The 8,825-nt window shown below is 38.0% G+C and overlaps 1 protein-coding gene across 1 annotated transcript in view; it reads right to left on the reverse strand.

The window, feature by feature from the left end:
- The window catches only part of tbl1x (transducin beta like 1 X-linked), a 28,919-nt gene extending 21,508 nt beyond the window's left edge, over positions 1-7,411 (reverse strand). The window contains exon 1 of the mRNA XM_042494581.1: positions 6,584-7,411. The gene's annotated coding sequence lies outside the window, so the exon portion shown is untranslated. The remainder of the gene's footprint in view (positions 1-6,583) is intronic.
- Positions 7,412-8,825: the final 1,414 nt, after the last annotated feature.

The raw sequence follows: 8,825 nt of genomic DNA on the forward strand, positions 1-8,825 counted from the left end.
TCACATCTTTATGGGAACCTACAGTTTGTCTTAACAAGCATTGACGTAAGCAGTTTATTAAGAATTTTATAATTTTTGGCTATCTATTCGGTAGAGTAATGTATATTTCTGTGCTCATTCAATAACACCATGGTCAACACCGAGGCCTCAGCCAGGCAATCCTTTTTTTACAGCAAGATGAGGATTGCACAAATAAGCTGTAAACACAGAGACACACCAGTGTGGGCAATACAAGTGTTGCTATGGTGACCAGAAGATCTTGCTTCTCTGTCAACAGCTGCTCATGCCACCCTAAATACCCCCCACTCTCCTTGAGCTTTACTTCCATCTGACATCAGGGTCAAACAAACAAGGCAGACAACTGAAACACTGATCTTCATTCTAAGCTTTCCCTTCACTGTTTCTTTACCTAACATTTACACAGTGCGACACAGCATTAATACCACACACTAGAGATGTCCCTTCGCAGTGTGTGTGTGCGTCCTCTACACTGCTAAGCTGTTGACTCCACATACAGAATGAATGTTTTGAAATGTTTCCAATTTCTTCCTGTAACCAGAAAGAACTCAGAGTGCACACACCTCTGTTAAGGCTGTTACTTTTGAAACTAAACATGTGGACATTTTTAAATCAGTAAAGGGCTGAGTTAAAACAATTGATTCATCTGATTCAAAACAATCTTCAACTGAATGATCCGATATCGATTAAATAAAATCTTTGATCAATCTGTTAAATATATGCCTTTTCCAATGGATGCGTGAACCCTGAATCCATTAATCTCACCGGTATTAAACAGGCCCTGTGCTAAATTATTTAAGATCGTAGAATTGAAAAGCTCTGGCATTACTGGTTCTTTCATCTGAAACTGTTAGTTTACTTTTTAACATTGTGGTGTAATTATTATCATGCTGCAGCCCGTCCTTCTACCACTGTCTGTGCGTCAGGACTGATCCTCCAAATACACACACATACACCAACATACAAACACTGAGTAGATGCCGCGGTGGAGACAAAAGCCTGTTTTACACAGAAATCACGCTTTAGGGCCACTACAAAGTCCTTCTTAATGCCACCTTTATGTTCTCACACTGAACCAAATGACACTGGCATTGTTTTGCTACAGTTTGTGATTATAGACTGTTTGCCAGCATCGTGGAATCAAAAGAGGCTTGACGGGTGTGACATGTATCACAATAGCATCGGCCTCTAGCGTGACATAAAAGATGTACGTTAGCAGTGCTTTCTTGACAATAACAACAGCATAACACAGCAATAACAATCATTTACTGACTCTGTTATCTGTCCCCCCATTCTGCAATCGTATCCTATGTACAGAATGGTGATGCAACAAGACAGCATAACAGCACAATATTCCCGCCTTAATGGGAAGTGTAAAAGAGGCTACGGTAATGTTGTTTGTAAAGCAGCAGGGTTTTCCACACATTCATTTATTTGTGCTGGCCCTCCACAGTAAAAAATTCTGCTGCAACATATTGATTTTCTTTTTTTGGAGGTGGACCATTCATTGGAAGCACTGTTAAAAAAATGTATGTACAGTTCCGTTATTGTTGCACCACTTTCGGAGCACAGAGCGAAACCTGGGTGCAGACGGAGCAGCAGGACATCAGGCACAGTGGTTGTGAAATTTAACACTTCATTGCTGTAGGTCTTAAAGTTTGCTTTCACTCAACTTTGCAGCACCTGCTCCTCTCATCCGTCAATCCAATTAGCTCTGACTGGGCCAAAGCAAACATAAATTTTAATAATTTTATTTAATAAATGGCACTGGTCCAATCAGGCAAGTGGCTGACTGTATTTACTTGCCAAGCATGTTGGACCCTGTGTTATTTCCATAGGTTTCAATGTTTAAGTTTACAGTACAGTAAATGAAAAAAAAAAATGGACAGATTACTATTCAAAACAAGCATGTGGCCTGTTTTGACCCCTATCCTGAAAGAATCGGAATTTAGCATTGTTAAAATCCACATGATACCCAACCCTAACAGCTATCACTAGCTACCAAAAGCAATACACAAATAACTTACGAGATCTAAGTATGACTTTAGACAGAAATTTGCCGATTTCCATTAAAGTGTGGGTCTAGGATTTACCCTTGGTCTAGAAACTGTCCAATAATTTACAAAATTGCTCGAAATAGTCCAGTTCAAACAAAGACGTTTATGGGTCAGGTTATGCTAGAAAGGGAAATGAAAGGCCATAAAAGACAGGGAGGAGATGCTGTTACTGTTAAAATACAGCCCCTTGAATTTGATAATTAGAGAGTTGTGACAATAATGAGATTATGTACTGACTGAGCAACATTTAACATTTAATAAATGCACTTGTCAGAGCTCTCTGTTGGACAATGTCACAGGAATTTAACTACTGAACATACAATTTTACAACATAATATTTACAGAAGTAGTTAGGTGTCATGGCAAGGGATTTTTATATATATCTGTCCCATTCATTTATTTTCAATACACAATGTTAAGGGACTGCCAGTTGGAGCTCCTCCATTGCATGTATGGACATGAAACCCTCCTGATTAAATCATCTGTACATTATGATGCATAATTATGTTTCAGTAACATTTTTCAGATGCTGCTGTCTTAATGTACACTATTTGTGAGCAGTCTTCACCTTTACTCCACTGCTACACAATCACAAAGTATCTGACAGGGAAAGACAGACTGAGGGACAAAGCAGAACTCCCTTTAGTGAAGACATTTCTCACTCTGGCATGCATGAGCTTGCACAACTTCCTCAACAGTCATCCACCAGCAGTGATGGGGATGAAAACTAGTTAAAATGATCAGCCTACTTCAGAGGCTCACTAGAATTATAATCATAAGATCATGATCTTTTTCTTCAGAACATGTTCGCAATATTAAGATATAGGATTACCTGTTTGTACCTACAGACTGACCTTGTTATACAATGAGTGTTGAACAAGAGTAACCTCATATGACATATGCTCTAAAAAGTGCTTCATCAACAATAATCATCAATCATTAGCTATGATGGGTTCAGACAAAATAGAAACAGAAAGTGATTAGCTGCTAGACACAGTCGAAAACTTAACACACCCTTACAGGCATGTGGCTTCCTCCTACTTGTTTCATTTTGAAAACACACAAGGACAGAGTCAAGGCACAACAGACAAAAGTTCATACAACTATAAACAGAGCCGCCCTAAATCCAAAATAAATCCAAATAAATAACCATAGCCTTGAACTAGCCAGAACTTGTATGGGCGTTATTTCAGAGTAACCACTAGTCTGCCAGTTGGCTGGTAGCCCATGCACACTGTACGACTCTTTTGGAGGGAGAGAATGGCTCACCTCCCCCCATGGCCTATCATAAATAAATACTGCTACAGAAATATTTGGACAGCCCGATACAGAGCTTTGCAGCACCACAAGGCTGACATGGGCTTTCTCAGGGACTTCCTTGCCCTACTTATGAGCAGGAGATACATTTCTGTTTTGAACACACAGTCTAAGACAATGTACGTCGGATAGGCTGTTGCCTCCTCTGTGCTTGAATACAAATCATTATGATTCTTCACATATGAAGGCCATGCTATTGTGTCACAGCAATGAAATCAAAGACAATACACAAATCCTGCCACTGAACAAAACGCAGATAACCAATAACCTGAAGGTCAACATTATCAATTTATGACTTTGTGGACTCAGCATAAAAGTAACTGTTCAAATGGTGTACAAATTGTAAACTAGAAGGGACACAAAGGTTATGAAACACTGAGAAAACTTGCAAATACTCACTCTGTAAAAATTAGCCCATCTTCTAGAGCTATCAATGAGAGGTAGTAATGACTTTAGACACTGACAATGACATATTTAGGGATCAATAAATGGAAATGTGGAACGTAAAGTTTAAACTTGCAATTAAGACATAGTAAAACACCTATTGTTCTTTAAATAGGCAGCACTAAACCTGTTTTTGTAACTACTGCAATTAGGGTTGGCTGCAAGTACTTAACTCTGGTGACAAAACTGGTGGTAGGGCAAAGCAAAAAGGCTAAAATCAGTATCCCAGTGTTAACCGGAGCATTTGAGGTTGAAATAAATGTGGAAATAATAAGCAAAATTACATAAAATAATCAAAATTTAATGTAACACACTATGTCCCACTTTTATGAATCATTTATTTGTACAACAGAATTTGAAAAACAATAACACTGCCTGATTGAACTGTCACTATTTATTTATTTATCTTGACTTAAAAGTCCACATACTAAATTAAACAAATGCTAAACTGCTACCTGTACGATGTGAAAGTGGAACAACTTAGTCATTTTTGGCTCTCTTTTTGGCCCTTTCCCTACTGGACAAAGACACCCCAGTATCACCCACTAGCATCTAGCTTTTGCCTTAAGTGGGAAGGGTTTAAATCAGCATTCACTCCCAAGACAAATGACTCTGCAGTCGTCACAGTTATTTATCAGCTTCAGCTCCAATCGGCAGTGACGGAAACACAACACCAAGGTGGACATGCTAATTTTCGCCCCTTCTCTGGTACAATGGTCAATAATTTCTGCGAATCCTTGACATCTCAGCCCCAATTTCCAAATGTCTCCATGCAAGCAGGATTCAAACATCTTTCAGAATTAGACAGCATCAAGTTTGAAAGAGAGACTCAATAAATGACAAATATAAACTAGAAGTAGTCCGAAAATCTTAACATTTGCACTGGCCTCCATGCTGCGTACTAATGTTTGCTAACCCTGTTTAGCAGTGTGCTTGTGATGTTGAAAGTGACTCGCCAGTAAAGGAAAACGACCCCTAAAAAACACATTTTCATTGACAGACAATGGAAAAGAAGTCTATCACCTATTTAAGTAGGTTTCATATCTACCTTACAACACAAACTCCTCAAACTACTGTTGAGGAAAAGGAAAAACAAAAACTCAATATGAGCTTTGCCTGTGCGACCCTAACGGAACAAATTCTAAGAGGGGACACAGAATGTAAAAAGGAGACACACACAAGCAAAATTAACCTCCACACATTTCTTTTCTTGTTGGAAATACTGCATTCGTGCTAATTTTGGTGGAAAAAGGGTATTAGTTAACGCAAAATAGAGTAAACAAAACGCATCGAGGTATTTTGGATTCCACATCATAGATGTAAAAATATTGGATAAAGGTAACGCTCTGGGAAATGCTTTGACAACAGATCTTAAGTGATATATTGGGTTACAATGTCAACAACGTAACAAAATAACAAAATTTAGAATGAAATTACATGGGTGGAGTTCAAATTTATAAAACACTTAAGTGTTAGTTACGTTTAAGTGTTAGTTACAACCTTGATGAGAAAGTGATGCTCTGTTACATAATCATATTGTTGTTATTGTTCAATATTTATGGACCATGTAAATCTACACAACATGCATGGTGTCTTTGTGGTGATATTAGTAAAGAGCAGTAGTTGTCATCCAGTTTATGACCAATGGCTTACCATTCAAAACACCCAAAAAGGTAGCAGCCAAAATGTCAAATCAAGTAAAGTCACTGTCTTCTCCAGTGCAAGTTCTTTGTTAAATTGCTTTGTTCAGATTTCAGGAGGCAAACAACGCTGACTGATACTGTGAATATACAACAGCCACTAGGTCAAGAAGAAAATGGGAGCATCACTTTGGCATTAATTATTTGGGCCATTGAAGTAGAATCAGGCTAAGACAGCATTCAAACAGCAGTGTGGCTTAGCTGTTATTTTCATCTGAATTCTTCTCATGTTTTGCTTTAATGAAGATAATAAACACTTTGATGCTCAGAGGCTAGCCGAGACATCTTAACTGTGTCTGTACATGCTGTATCTTATTATTTCAACAACTACAGAGAGCAGTCGGGGTTACTAACTGGAAAATAAGAAGAATTTATAGATCCCTAAACTGATTTTATTAAGTGCTCTGTGGATATGAAACCACCATGTCCCCAAGCTTCACATTAAGCAGGGTTTCTTTTGAGAAACTGTGCTTTAATGCAGCTGACACAGTCAGGAAACAGCTCAACACTGTAGTTATACAGTAACATGAATTGTCCCTTGAAAACTGGTGTCTCAGTTGAATGTTTCCCCCCACTTCCCAAGTCTGCATAGCTATATAAATATTCATATTTCAGCTTGAACAAAAACCACTCAAACTGCACTGGTTCAACTTAATGAGGTTGAGGGTTTCCATTGTGTCATTGGGGGCAAAGTAGATATAATTTACCAAATTGGGACAACATTCAACCTCTAAAACTTATTATTTTGCAAAGAAGTCCACAGCTCAGCTTCTAAGGTTTAATGTGAGAGTGAAAAAACACTCTCAGAAAAAGTAGGTTGTTTGGATAACCGAAAGAGAGAAAATTAGAAAGACCCAAGCAGGAATTGCAACACACGTGTGGAGTTAAAGGGTGACTAAGCTATGTGCCGGCTCCTAATCAACGCCATAATCACCAATTTCTGAATGTCATTATCCTCTTCCGCGTATAAACCCCCCCAAACACACACATACACACAATCAGCCTGAATGCAGTGCAGCCTAAACCATGCCACTTTAACTGGCTTACCTTTTATTGTGAGAGTGAACTCGTGGTGTCCGCCGCCACCTCTTCCTCTTCCACAAGGAGAAACCTCCAACTTCAGCAAGCTAGCGACGACTTTCCTCCCATTTTGCTTACCGTCATATTTCAAGTTCCGACCGCTGCTGTGTATGACTCACTGTCGACTAATTTGGTGTGCTAACAAAGCAGTGGACACACTCACAAGTGGCGGTAAAGTTGGAATAAACCCGAGTTTCGTGGCTGGGGCTGCAGGCTAGTTACTCTGTGGAGTTTCACCGTTCACTGAGAACAGCAACGTAAAGAGACAGCAGCAGCAGGCGCTGATCGGCAGCGGGGGAGAGACGTAGACAGAGAGCGGAGAGAGAGAGGGGTGGTGGGGGGTGAAAGCTAACTGACCTTAAACCTGGATATTAAAAACAACACCAAACATTAAGGTTAATTAGTGAACTTACTAACAGTTCATATCGCGTATATCTCGCTGGCTTCACCGGCTAGCTTACGTGCTAAAATAGCAGTTTGTAAACACGAAGAGCTGCCCTTTCAACACTTCCAACGGCTGCGTGCTGTAACCACACAGCTACTGTATGTTTCCTATAGCATAAATATGCAGCTAAAATGGCGCTTTTTTTGAGACCAAAAATACAAACACGGTTGGTCGTTACAATAACACGCTCTCGAAAAACCGAAAGTGTATGGTTACTTTGATATTATGTTTCTAGTACAGGCAGTGTGAGTCTCACAGGCTACAGTCTAGTAGTGTGTTGCCTATCTGGCCTCTGAGCCGCTTCCCCTCCCCCACACTCCACTATTTTTCGCCTGCCCGGTCACACAGCGGTTGATTAATTCTCCTTTCGCCTTGCTCAGTCATTCAGATTTGGAAAGTAAATAACAAGTTGACATCATTACGGCTCTACACTGGTGTGACACATTCCTTTGGTTACCGTACACACTGCAGTATGCGCGCATGAACTATTTCAGCTTCAGCCTCTGTTTTCACCACAGACTGTAGATTCTCACCAACACCTCTTGTGTGTATATCTAACATATGACGCACATACTGTACACATTTCTTATTCGTATTTTTATAAATGTATAAATTTGTGTTGAACCTTCTAGCATTATACATAGGTTATTTTATATTCTGAAATTTCCCATACTAGTTTTATACAGTGTAATGTAGCATAATGCACATATTTTTGTATTTTTACACACGTAACTGACTTAGCACATTATACATATTGTATACTGATGATAATAATAATACTAACAATAATAACTATTTATGTAACGCCTTTAAAAACAGATTTTTACAAAGTGCTTTGAAATAAAAGCAAAGTTGAAATGGGATACATAGACACTGATACAACAGCAGAAAGCCAAACAGTCCTACCGAACACAAGCAAGAAGAAACTAGAGGATTAAACTGAAACCAGAGGACAAATACTGCAAGATGTAGGATGCATAATGTCAATATAAAATAATACAAAGAAATAGACCAAAAATAACAATAACAGAAACAATACAAACAATAAAACCACATATAAAAGGAAATCAATTAGATAAAACACAAATTAAAAGGGTAAAATAGATCAAAAGAAATAAAAACACGGAACAAAAAGACACCACATATAAGAAAGTCTATAAAAATGGGTTTTGATTCTGCCAGCCTTATCTCCTCAGGCAGGTCATTCCATGTTATTCTTAATATTCAGCATATAAGTGTTAAACATTGTAGCATAATGCACATTTTTATACTTACTATTCTGTACATTTACCTACTTCTTATTTTCATACTTATTTCTATTTTCTTCTTTTTTTTAATTTACACATAAACATTGATACATACACAGAAACCAAAATACATTACACATATCTAATTACATCTACATACATGTGGAGTATATTTCACTAACATTAGATCTCATATCTCTGTTTCCCAGGTTTTTGATAATCTCAGAAACTCCCATTTATGTTTATTTAAACTTTTTTCTTCACCTTTCATTATAAAATACTCTTGAAGATAATAATCCTTAAGAATTAAAAAAAAAAAAAAAAAGGTTTTCAATGCCAGCCTTTTTTGAGACTTTACCACATAAATTTTGCCAAGTACTACAATAATGTTCAACAACACATTTTGATCATCTTGAACACTCCAAATAATATTGGAATAATTCCTACTTTCTTATAATACTATCGGCTTTACATCAATGTGACTATAACACATCACGATTTCCTCTCGCATTTTTTA

Source organism: Plectropomus leopardus, chromosome 10, assembly GCF_008729295.1.
Source record: "Plectropomus leopardus isolate mb chromosome 10, YSFRI_Pleo_2.0, whole genome shotgun sequence".
Lineage (NCBI taxonomy): Eukaryota > Metazoa > Chordata > Actinopteri > Perciformes > Serranidae > Plectropomus > Plectropomus leopardus.